The following is a 12,146-nucleotide window of genomic DNA, read 5'->3' as shown; positions in this document are numbered from 1 at the left end:
AAGAGTCTCAGAGACTTTCCTAGCTAGGCTGGCTTGGGCCCACAAATCTCATATCAGAGCCTTCTGAGTAGCCAGGCTCATAGGCATGAGCCACAAGTGTGAGGCCACATTTTCTTTCTTTTTTTTTTTTCAAATTTTTATTATCAAACTGACGTACAGAGAGGTTACAGTTTCATATGTTAGGCATTGGATACATTACTTGTACTGTTTGTTACCTCATCCCTCATACCCCCCTCCCTCCTCCCCCTTTCCCTTTCCCCCCATGAGGTGTTCCATTCACTTAAACCAAACAGTTTTGCAAGTATTGCTTTTGTAGTTGTTTTTCTTTTTTTACCCTGTGTCTCTCAATTTTGGTATTCCCTTTCAATTTCCTAGTTCTAATACCAGTGTTCATGGTTTCCAATATACTCAGATAGATTACAGAGATAGTGTAGGTACAACCACAGGAAGGTGATACAAGAACATCATCAATAATAGAAGCTACAGATACACATGGGACGTTGAAAGTAGTTACAACTGTCATATAACAATCACTTCCATAACATGGAGTTCATTTCACTTAGCATCATCTTATGTGTTCATAAGGGTATAGCTATTGGGCTCTTGTGATCCTCTGCTATGACTTGCCTAAACCTGTACTAATTATTCCCAGTAAAGGAGACCATAGAGTCCATGTTTCTTTGGGTCTGGCTCACTTCACTTAGTATACTTTTGTCCAAGTCCTTCCATTTCCTTACAAATGGGACAATGTCATTCTTTCTGATAGAGGCATAAAATTCCATTGTGTATATGTACCATATTTTCCTGATCCATTCGTCTACTGAGGGGCATCTGGGTTGGTTCCAGATTCTCGCTATGACAAATTGTGCTGCGATGAACATTGTTGTTCTGGTGGCTTTTCTGTGAATTTGTTTGTGGTCTTTTGGATAGATACCCAAAAGTGGGGCTGCTGGGTCATAGGGGAGTTCTATATTTAGCCTTCTGAGGAATCTCCATACTGCTTGTCAGAGTGGCTGAACCAGTTTACATTCCCACCAACAATGAAGTAGGGTTCCCTTTTGGCCACATCCCCTCCAACAATTGTTATTGTTAGTTTTCTTGATATATGACATTCTTCCTGAGGTGAGATGGAATCTCAATGTTGTTTTGATTTGCATTTCTTTTATGAGGCCACATTTTCTTACTGTAATCTTGGTCCTAATTTCTCTAAGGTTGGTTTCCTTATCTGGTACATGTGCTACTTTACACATATGCCTGTCTCTTTGACTATACAAATCATATATCCTGTGTAAATCATATAAATTAGACACTAAGCCCAACCTTATGGTATTGATCAGAGATGTCTATTGACCTTAAAACTGATACATGGCAGAGTCTGGCAAAGGCCCACATAGTTTCCAATACTGCTGTACTGCAGGACTAAATAGTCCTCCCATATGCCCTGCAGGAATCAGCACCAGCTTTTCAGAATCTCCAGGCTCCAAGACAAATAGGAACAAAAACAGATACACTAAGAGGCAAGAGACAGGAGTAGTAAGAGGGTGTGGGCCAAAGAAGTTCTAGGTCAGGGCTAAAATTATTTTATTGGTGAGGGAAAATGGAGTGAATCTTAATCATAAAAAGTACTTTGAAGAGGCAAGTGGAGCCACTGAATCATTCATCCAAGTTCAGCTTTCAAAATCATCTATCTAACATGTATCTGTTATAATCAAGGCTTTAAATACCAGCTAATTACTTTCTTTACTTCTCAAAACAAACAAAGCAAAGTAAAAAAGAAAAACACAAAATTCCAGTTTGTTCCCAGGTTGTAAAGAATACACAAAACACATCATGGGTGATTACAAAGGTAATTTTAATTATTTTCCTCCTCATGTTCTTTGGTTTAGAGTATAGCCCTGTTAAAGGTGATACTATTCATTTAATATAGAGCATTAACTATGGCTTAGGATAATTTTTGTGTAATCTACTGCATCACCAATATACACTAACCTTATTTTGCAAAAAGCATTGATGAAGATAGAATTTGGTGCATTTAATTGCGATATGTTTGGAAATATGTAATTTTCTAGTTTGCTTTTATTTTTGTAACTTGTACCTTAGTCATATATCCCATTTATTTTCACATAGGCACTTTCATAAGTGATAGTTCCCATTTCAAGGAAGCAACTTTTCCCTCCTGGATTCTACAGTGTACCTGAAATATATCCTCTATCTTTATAATGAAAAAAGCCCCATCATACCAACTTGAAAGTGGCCTGCCAATGGACAACTCTTAAAATGGAAAACCAACCCATGATTGTGCTTTGAAAGTCTTGCAGAAATGTGCCATCAGAATGCAAATATGTTTTTATTTAAGAAGAAAAACAATTTCTCACTGGAAACTGGTTTACATAGGATTTGCAGTTAACATTCCAGTTTTTCAACTGATTGAAACCATTGGCTATTTTATTTACCGATGTTCTTTGGATTTAGTACCATCTGCTGTTCATTGTTAGAGCGTGCAAAATTCCTGGGATTGTGTATCCTCCAGCCGATTTCTTTGTTATGGTCCTTTTTTTTTTTTTTTGGTAAGCTGTTGGTTGAACTTTTCTGGGTAGTTCCAGTATTCTTTATTTTTGCTGAAACTGAATTTTGCTATAGATCTTCCATGACCCAAAATACAAAGTCCTAATTTCCAGAAGATTTAATAAAGCACAGAGCTAACAATACTCTGATCCTATTACCTACACTAACTCTTCTGCTGTTGGTAACATTTCTACTTGTTCCTCAAACTAAAATCATTTAATTTACATTATTATCAGGTATAGTTGAGCAGTACTGTATTCCACTAATCACAAACAAAAGCTCTTTTTCTCATTTGTGGTGTATGTTAAGGCCTAGAATTTTAGAGTATTAACCCCTGGAAAGTTAGTACATGACCTTATTGGGAGATAGGATCTTAGCAGAGATAATCAAGTTAAAATGAAGTCTGAAGTGGGGGAGGGTGCTAATCCAATATCCTATAAGACTGGTGTCTTTAAAAAAGTGGAAACTGGGAAACAAAAGCTTGCAAGGAAAATAGCCTATGTAGATTGGAGATATGCTGCCACAGGCCAAGAAAGAACAAAAGCTGGAGAGACCTGGAACAGATTGATTTCTTCCTTCATGCTTTGAAAGAAGCATGGCCTTAGCTATTACCTTGATCTTAAACTGCAAGCTTCTGGATCTGTGAGAAAATGCATTTCTGTTGTTGAAGCTAGTTTCTGGTACATGGTCACTGTACCCACAACTTACTCTGTTCTCTGGTCTCTTTCTTTACATGACTGCTGTGTCCCTATCTTTTCCATTCTTGGTCTGTCCATCACCAATCTTTAAGCTTGCACAGAAAACATCTTCTTTTGCTCATATAATTTCCCAATATTCTACCAAAGCTTCATATTAAAATGGTTCTTTATGTATTCTTTCATTTTTTGTTGTCTTTTAGTATCTGTGCAAAGGAGATTCCCTATAACAAAGTAGTTTTTGAATACAATGCATCTTTCTCTCATCCTTCCAACGTTTTCACCTTCCTTCAACTCACCCCTCCCTTACTTTTCTCAGTTTTGTGGTATATACAATGAATAGTCTCCTTCTTGCCTGTACCCCTTTCCTGATGCTTATTTTGTTGGGCTTTGACTTAGTCTTTCTAAAGAATTATACTATTTGAGCTCTCTATAGAGTCAATTATACTTCAGTTAATTCATTTATAACCACTTGCTCAATGTAGTTCCTTATAGATATAGAGGTACATTTTATCTGTCATAAACCATGCAACCTTTGCTTCTCTGGGCCTGGCCTACTTCATTTAATATATTTTATTTACATTATCTTTCCATTTCCTACAAACAGTACAATGCCATTCCTTCTAATGGATGAGTAAAAATTCCATTCCATATATATCTATATATATCACAATTTCTTGACCTATTCATCCACTGATGGGCATCTGGGATGATTCCCTGTCTTGGCTATTGTAAATAGTGCTGTAATAAACATGGCTGTGCTGACTTTACTGCAACCTTGTTTGTGTTCTATTGGATAAGTGACAAAGGAGTTATGTATTCTTTATAAAAATATTTTCTAAATACCTTCAGTCTATCTGTGATCAGAAAGGTTGACATTTGGTTATATTTTCTAGTTGTTTTTTTGATGGCATAAAAATATTCTTGAATTTTTAAATAGAGATTGTCTTCTCCGACATCCTCACCAAACTCTCTCAGTACTTATTACTTGTTAATTTAGATCATTTATCTATGTAGTTGATAATAGTATTTGCAAGTAACAACATTTTTATGTGTTCTCTACAAAGTTTATATAATCACCATTATTTTTCAAAGCTCTTGACAGAAGTACAAGTGCAGTATTAAATAAAGAAAACTGTTGCTGATGGATATTCTTGCTAAATAAAATGTAATATCTCTGTTATTTTACTATTAAATATACCATTTATATTTATGTTTTATGTATATAATATTATTTTAGAAAATTTAAAAAGCTTGCTTCCACTTCTAGTGTAACTAATTTTCTTTTAATGAATGTAGAATATTTTAAAGTTTTTTTGTCTATTGAGGAGATGATTTTAGTTTCTCTCTTGTCTCTCTCTGTCTCTGTCTTTCTGTCTCTCTCTCTCTCTGTCTCTCTCTCTCTCTCTCTCTCTCTCTCTCTCTCTCTCTCTCTCTCTCTCTCTCTTTGCCAGGGATAAAATTCAGGGCCTTACCTGTGCTAGATAATCACCTTTGTGTACTTGCCAAACACTTTAGTTGGTCCCCTAATAGGACTATACCCCTTAAATAGGTATTACTCAGTGATCTTTTCTGCTAGTCCTGGCTTCTGCCAAGCTATTTTCTTTCTGTTGAGATTTTCCTATTCATTTCATATATTGAAATAGAAAGTATATGGCCCTTCATGTCTGGAATCTTTTACTTTTCATAAAGTCTTCAAGGACCACCACTAATATGTAGCACACATTCATACATGACTGTTTCTACAGTTGAGCAATGTTCTATTGACTGCATATAATATTTTTGTGTATTTAGAGATCTGTTCAGATTAATGTTACTTAAGATCACATAGATAAAAGTTTTTTGTGCACTTTCATTTCTCTTCAGTATGTTCATAGGAGTTGAGTTTCATAACAAAATAATTCTAGAGTAAATTATTTGATGAACTGCCAATTTTTAAAAAAATCTATCACAGAAGCTTTTTATTCTTCTAGTTAAAAAGAACAGTTTTCTACATCTTCACTGACACTTAATTTTTATTGTACTCCTTAGCATATGGGAAATGGTATTTCATTTTAGATTAACTTTGTATTTTCTAGACAAGTAATGTTGCAAGTAATCATAATTTTTGATTATGATTATTGACCAGTTGAATATTTCTTTGGAGAAGTGTTTTGAGTTACTCATGTTTTAATTTTTAAAGTGTATGAGTTTTTGTCAATCTTATAGCCTTTTATATTTTCTTCCTGCTTAATTGTCCTCTAGTCTCCTGGCTACAGTCTCCAGGGCAATATGAAATAAAATAGTGAAATCTATCATCTTTTTCTTATTCCTACCTGGGGAGAAAAGATTTCACTCATTCATTCATCATTATGCTGTTAGCTGTGAGATGGGTTTTGTGTGTGTGTGTGTGTGTGTGTGTGTGTGTGTGTGTGTCCTGTGACTTGAACTCAGGGCCTAGGCATTGTCTCTGAGCTTTTTTTTTCCCCCTCAACTAGTGCCTATCACTCTTCCACTTGAGCCACAGCTCCACTTCTGGCTCTTTGGTAGTTAATTGAAGATAAGAGTCTCATGGACTTTCTTGCCTGGGCTGGCTTTGAACTAAGATCCTAAGGTCTCATCTTCTTGAATAATTAGGATTACAGGGTGAACCATTGGAGCCTGGCATTATACGTTTTTTCTTTCTTTCTTTTTTTTTTTTTGTCAATTATGAGGCTTGAACTCAAGGCCTGAGTGAAGTCCTTCAGCTCATTTGCTCAAGTGTAGTGCTCTTCCACTTAGAGCAAAGCTCCATTTCCTAGATGTAAAGTTTTCTATATACATAAATATATATATTTACAGTTTCACATGGCATGATGAGAAAAATTAAACAATGACATAACACTTGTTTCCATAACGTGGAGTGAATTTCACTTAGCATCATCTTATGTATTAATAAGGGCATAGCTATTGGGCTATTGTGAACTTCTGCTATAACTAACCTAAACATGTACTAATTATTCCCTATGAGGGAAACCATAGAGTCCATGTTTCTTTGGGTCTGGCTCACTTCACTTAGTATAATTTTTACAAGTCTTTCCATTTCCTTACTATAGATATATTTTATCTATTTGGAATAGCTCCCTTTGAATCCTAGTTTGTTGAGTATTTACTGTTTTTTTAAAAATTAAATTCATTTATGAATCTCACAAGTTGATTATTTTCCCTTATTCTATTAATAAAGCAGATTATATTTACAGATTCTCATATAGAGAACTCATCTTGAATTCCTAAAATAATTTCCACTTGGTCATGGTGCATAACATATCTTGTATGTTGATGAATTTAATTTTATTGTTTAAGCTTTTTAGGTCTATAATTATACAGGATGTAGAGATGTGGTTTTCTTATGATGTCTGTCTCGTTTAGGAATCACACTAATGTTGGCTTCACAGAATGAAAGTATTTCTCTTGTACTTTTTGCAACAGTTTAAGACTCGTTGGTTATAATTCCTTTTTAACCACTTGACCATCTGTCTCTCTTGAGTGTAGTCTCAAGGCTTAGTCAGAGTTTTTTCAACTGGAAACATTTGGCTGTCACTCCACGATGTAGGCATATGTCATTGGCTAGTTGCTTGTTGTTCCTTTCCTACCCATCTTCTGTCTCTAGAGGTAAATATCCCTTTGCTCCAATAAGTAGCTTTATTCTCTCAACTCTGGAAACCTGGGAACAAGATCTGAAATGCTTTCTTCAGATCCCCTACAAGTTACATGCGAGAAAATTTTCTCTTGTACAGATATATAGAAAGAAATGCTATAATGCCTTAAAAAGTTTTATCATAAAAAATGGTCTCTCTTGACATTTTAACCTTCACATATTTGTCCTTTATATGGTGATAGCTATAAGTGTAGTAAGTGTTTCAGGAATATTTATCCCATTACTCTGAAATAAATACTGCTGTTTTATTTTGGCCTCAGTGACTCTGGCAAATCAGAGAGGAAGAGATCTATTTTAAAATCCATTTACAGAATCAGGATGACCAATCATGTCCTGTAAACAATGTGCAGTGAAACAAGAAACAAAAAAGAAAATGACAGTGATATTTTAAGTGTCAATGAAAATTTGTGGTAAGGGTTAATACACAACTATTTCAAAAATTAATTTAAGTAATTGCACTAGTTCAATAATATTACACAGACTGCATAGAGCCCAGGAAAACCATTGTATACAGGTATAAAACATGGACTGTATGACAGAAGTAGCATTCAAACTGATTTTGCAACAGATTAAAAAATAATTAAATTTCTGTTTCATTCCATATGCAAAATCCAAATCTAGGTAGACCAAAGAACAAATTGGGAAAAGCAAAACTTTGAAAATTCATAGAGGGTATGTATCATCACAGGATAAGAAATATATTTAATCATGACACAGTCAGTTTACATAAAGAAAAATATTGTTAAATATTAAAATAAGATAGGATTGGGGTTGGGGATATGGCCTAATAGCAAAGAGTGCTTGCCTCATATACATGAAGCCCTGGGTTCGATTCCCCAGGACCACATATACAGAAAATGACCAGGAGTGGCGCTGTGGCTCAAGTGGCAGAGTGCTAGCCTTGCGCAAAAAGAAGCCAGGGACAGCGCTCAGGTCCTGAGTCCGTCCAAGCTCCAGGACTGGCAAAAAATGATAATAATAATAATAATAAATGCACACTAAAAAAAGATAGGATTGAAAATAAAATGTTATGTTACATAGGTTAGATTGGCAAGTATTTAAAAATCCAAGAGAATATCAAGTGTGTTACTTATTTAGGATAGCTATAGTGAAGCACAGGTGCAATTTTTTGTTTACAGTTCTAGAGCCCAGAGCCCAGGAATTGTCAGAGGTATTCTTTATGAATATTTTGAGGGAGAATCTCTTGTACTTTTTTCTTTGCATTTTGTGATTGGTTGCAATCATCCGCAACCTCTTGAGGTCTGCTGTATCACTGTGATCTCTTTAGTGTTGTCTCCCTCCTTCTTTTGTAGTACTGGGATTGAACTCAGGCATTCACACTTTCAGACACTTTTAAACACTGTACCACTGAATGACTGAATGACCCCCCCCCCCCAATCACCTTTCTTTTTTAATGTATTTTCAAGATAGGTCTCAAGCTTATTTTGTCCATGCTGACCTTGGACAATCCTTCTACCTCTACCTCCTGAGTAGCCAGAATTAGACGTATGTACCACCATGCCTCATTTCTGCTTTTCTTTTTTTTTTTTTAAAGCATATGGTTTTCTCTCTCTGCACATACCTTATCCAAATTTTCCTTTCTTATAAGGATACTGGCAATCTGGATTAGAAGCCAACCCTGTTCTAATATAACTTCTTCTGTGATGACTTTGTTTGCATATAAGGCTCACCTATCAAGCATTGAAGGTTAAGATTATAACATAACTTTTGGAGAAGTTCACAATTTAGGCTGTGCTACCAAGTATTAGTAAAGATATAAGATTTATACAAAATCTTCTAAATTTTCATTAGAATATAAATTAGCACTATTGCTTTGAGAGGCAATTTGGTAATGTTTTTAAAAATGATGATATGTAACTATAACCCAGAAAGTTTACTTCTAGAGTCACTATTATACGTATAATAAGATAATTGTGTACTACACTGTGTTACTACATTGTAAGAAAAGAAGAAAGCAGGCAAGTGAATGACACAACTATTCCATAATGTGTCAGACACAAAGGGAAAATCAAAAATCACAAGTTACAGGGGCTGGGGATATGGCATACTGGTAGAGCATGTGCCTAGTGTATTTGAAGCCCTGGGTTCAGTTCCTCAGTACCACATAAAGAAGTGGTGCTTCCATTCCATTGGAAGGACTTGGAAAAATCATACGAAGTAAAGTGACCAAGACCCAAAGAAACATAAACCCTATGGTGTCCCTCATAGGGAATAGCTAGTACATGATTAGGTAGTCATGGTGGAAGATCAAAATACCCCAATAGCTACACCCATATGATCACATAAGATGATGCCAAGTGAAATGAACGCCACATTATAGAAACAAGAGTTATACCACTGTTGTAATTATTTTCAACATGCCATGTGAAACTGCACCTTTTTTTTTTCTTGTCTGTTTGTTGGATTGTTTTCTTTCTCTTGTATTCCCTTCGTGTGATTGTACCCCCGCTACCACTGTATCTCATCTGAGTACCCTGGATACTTTTTATATGGGTATTAAAACTGGGGAAGGGAAAGGAATATAAAAATCGAGAGACAAAGGACTAAAAGACAAACCATTCAAAAAGCAACACTTACAAAACCATTTGGTGTAAACCAACTGCACAACTCTTGGGTGGGAAGAGGGTGAGGGGGAAGGGGGAAAGGGGGAAATAAGGGAGGAGGTAACAAGTTGAACAAGAAATGTACTCACTGCCTTACATGTGAATCTGTAACCCCTCTGTACCACACTTTGACAATAAAGAAAAAAGTTTAATAAAAAAAAAAGTGGTGCTGTGGTTCACATGGTAGAGTGCTAGTCCAGAGCAAAAGAAGCTCAGGACAGTGCACAGGCCCTGAGTTCAAGCCCCAGGACTGGCAAAAATAAAGCAAAAAATGCCACAAGTTACAGAACAATCAAGACACTATGCCATTTTTTTTTAGTTCTGCATATATTTTAATATGTCCGTTGTATGGCTGGTAAAGATCTTCTCCCAATCTGTGGGCTTTCTGTTTATCTTGCCAGCTATGTCCTTTGCCCTGCAGAAGCTCTGCAGTTTGATGCAATCCCATTTGTCCATCCTTTCTTTGATTTGTGGCCTTTCTGGGTCTTTGTTAAGGAAGTTTCGTCCTGTGCCAAGGAGCCCAAGTGTTTCTCCTACTCCTTCTTTTAGTGTTTTCAGGGTATCTGTTTTAATTTGAGGTCTTTGATCCATTTGGAATTGATTTTGGTGAAGGGTGATATATAAGGATCTAGTTTTAGTTTGTTGCAGGTGTTGAACCAGTTTTGCTAGCAACATTTGTTAAAGAGGCTATCTTTCTTTCTTCCTATTTTTTTTTAGCTCCTTTATCAAAGATTAAGTAGGCGTAGTTGTGTGGGTTCATTTCTGGGTCTTCAGTTCTGTTCCATTGGTCTTCAGGCCTGTTCCGGTGCCAATACCAAGCTGTTTTTATTACTATAGCTTTATAATACAGCTTGAAGTTGGGTATTGTAATTCCTCCAGAACTGTTCTTTCTGCTTAGGATTGTTTTTGCTATTTTGGGTCTTGTATTGTTCCATATGAATTTTTGGATTGCTTCCACTATTTCATTAGGAATGCGACTGCATCAAACTGCAGAGCTTCTGCAGGGCAAAGGACATAGCTCAAAAGACAAACAGAAAGCCCACAGATTGGGAAAAGATCTTTACCAGCCATACAATGGACAAAGGCCTCATATCTAAAATATATGCAGAACTAAAAAACTTAAATTCCTCCAAAACAAACTGCAAAGAACCAACAGCCCCCCTCAACAATTGGGCTAAAGACTTAAAAAGAGACTTCTCTGATGAGGAAATGAGAATGGCCAAGAGACATATGAAAAAGTGCTCTACATCAACTGGCCATAAAAGAAATGCAAATCAAAACAACATTGAGATTTCATCTCACCCCAGTAAGAATGTCCTATATCAAGAAACCTAACATTAATAAATGTTGGAGGGGATATGGCCAAAAGGGAACTCTACTTCATTGTTGGTGGAAATGTGAACTGGTTCAGCCACTCTGACAAGTGGTATGGAGATTCCTCAGAAGGCTAAACATAGAGCTCCTGTATGACCCAGCAGCTCCACTTTTGGGCATCTACCCAAAAGACCACAAACAAGAACACACTAAAGCCACAACAATGTTCATCGCAGAACAATTTGTCATAGCTAAAATATGGAACCAACCCAGATGCCCCTCAGTAGACGAATGGATCAGGAAAATGTGGTACATATACACAATGGAATTTTATGCGTCTATCAGAAAGAATGACATTGCCCCATTTGTAAGGAAATGGAAGGACTTGGAAAAAAATTATACTAAGTGAAGTGAGCCAGACCCAAAGAAACATGGACTACTCTATGGTCTCCCTCATAGGGAATAATTAGCACAGGTTTAGGCTAGTCACAGCAGAGGATCATAGGAGCCCAATAGCTATACTCTTATGAACACATAAGATGATGCTAAGTGAAATGAACTCCATGTTATGGAAATGAGTGATATATCACTCTTGTAATTACTTTCAACATGCCATGTGAAACTGTAGCTTCTATTATTGATGATGTTCTTGTAGCCCCTTCCTGTGGTTGTACCTGCACTATCACTGTATCTTATTTGAGTACATTGGAAACTGTATATACTGGTATTAGAACTAGGAAAGTGAAAGGGAATACCCAAATTGATAGACACAGGATAAAAAGACAAACAACTACAAAAGCAATGCTTGTGAAACTGTTTGGTATAAACCAACTGAACAACTCATGAGGGTACAGGGAGGGGGGGAGGGGGAAATGAGGGAAGAGGTAACAAACAGTACAAGAAATGTATCCAATGCCTAACATATGAAACTGTAACCTCTGTGTACATCACTTTGACAATAAATAAGAAAAAAATGAAATGAAATTTTAAAAAGACACTATGCTAACATATTTTGGAAGGTTTTATATCTATAGAGATATGCATATGCATGATAGAGCTTTTAAATCAGATGAGAAAGATATAGCAACATCTAGATTGGGTAAAGAAGGAAGGGTGTGTGATTTGAGTTGTCATTGTATTACAGCTACTTTTAATGTTTGCTTTTCTAAACAAAGAAATGGTATAGATTTCCTAGTTATTAAATCTGACTTGGACACATGGGTTCTCATTATGTTAGTCTCTAATTTTCCATATGTTTAAGATATTTCATAG

This window comes from Perognathus longimembris, chromosome 12 (assembly GCF_023159225.1).
Source record: "Perognathus longimembris pacificus isolate PPM17 chromosome 12, ASM2315922v1, whole genome shotgun sequence".
NCBI lineage: Eukaryota > Metazoa > Chordata > Mammalia > Rodentia > Heteromyidae > Perognathus > Perognathus longimembris.
Note: the sequence above shows the minus strand (reverse complement) of the source record.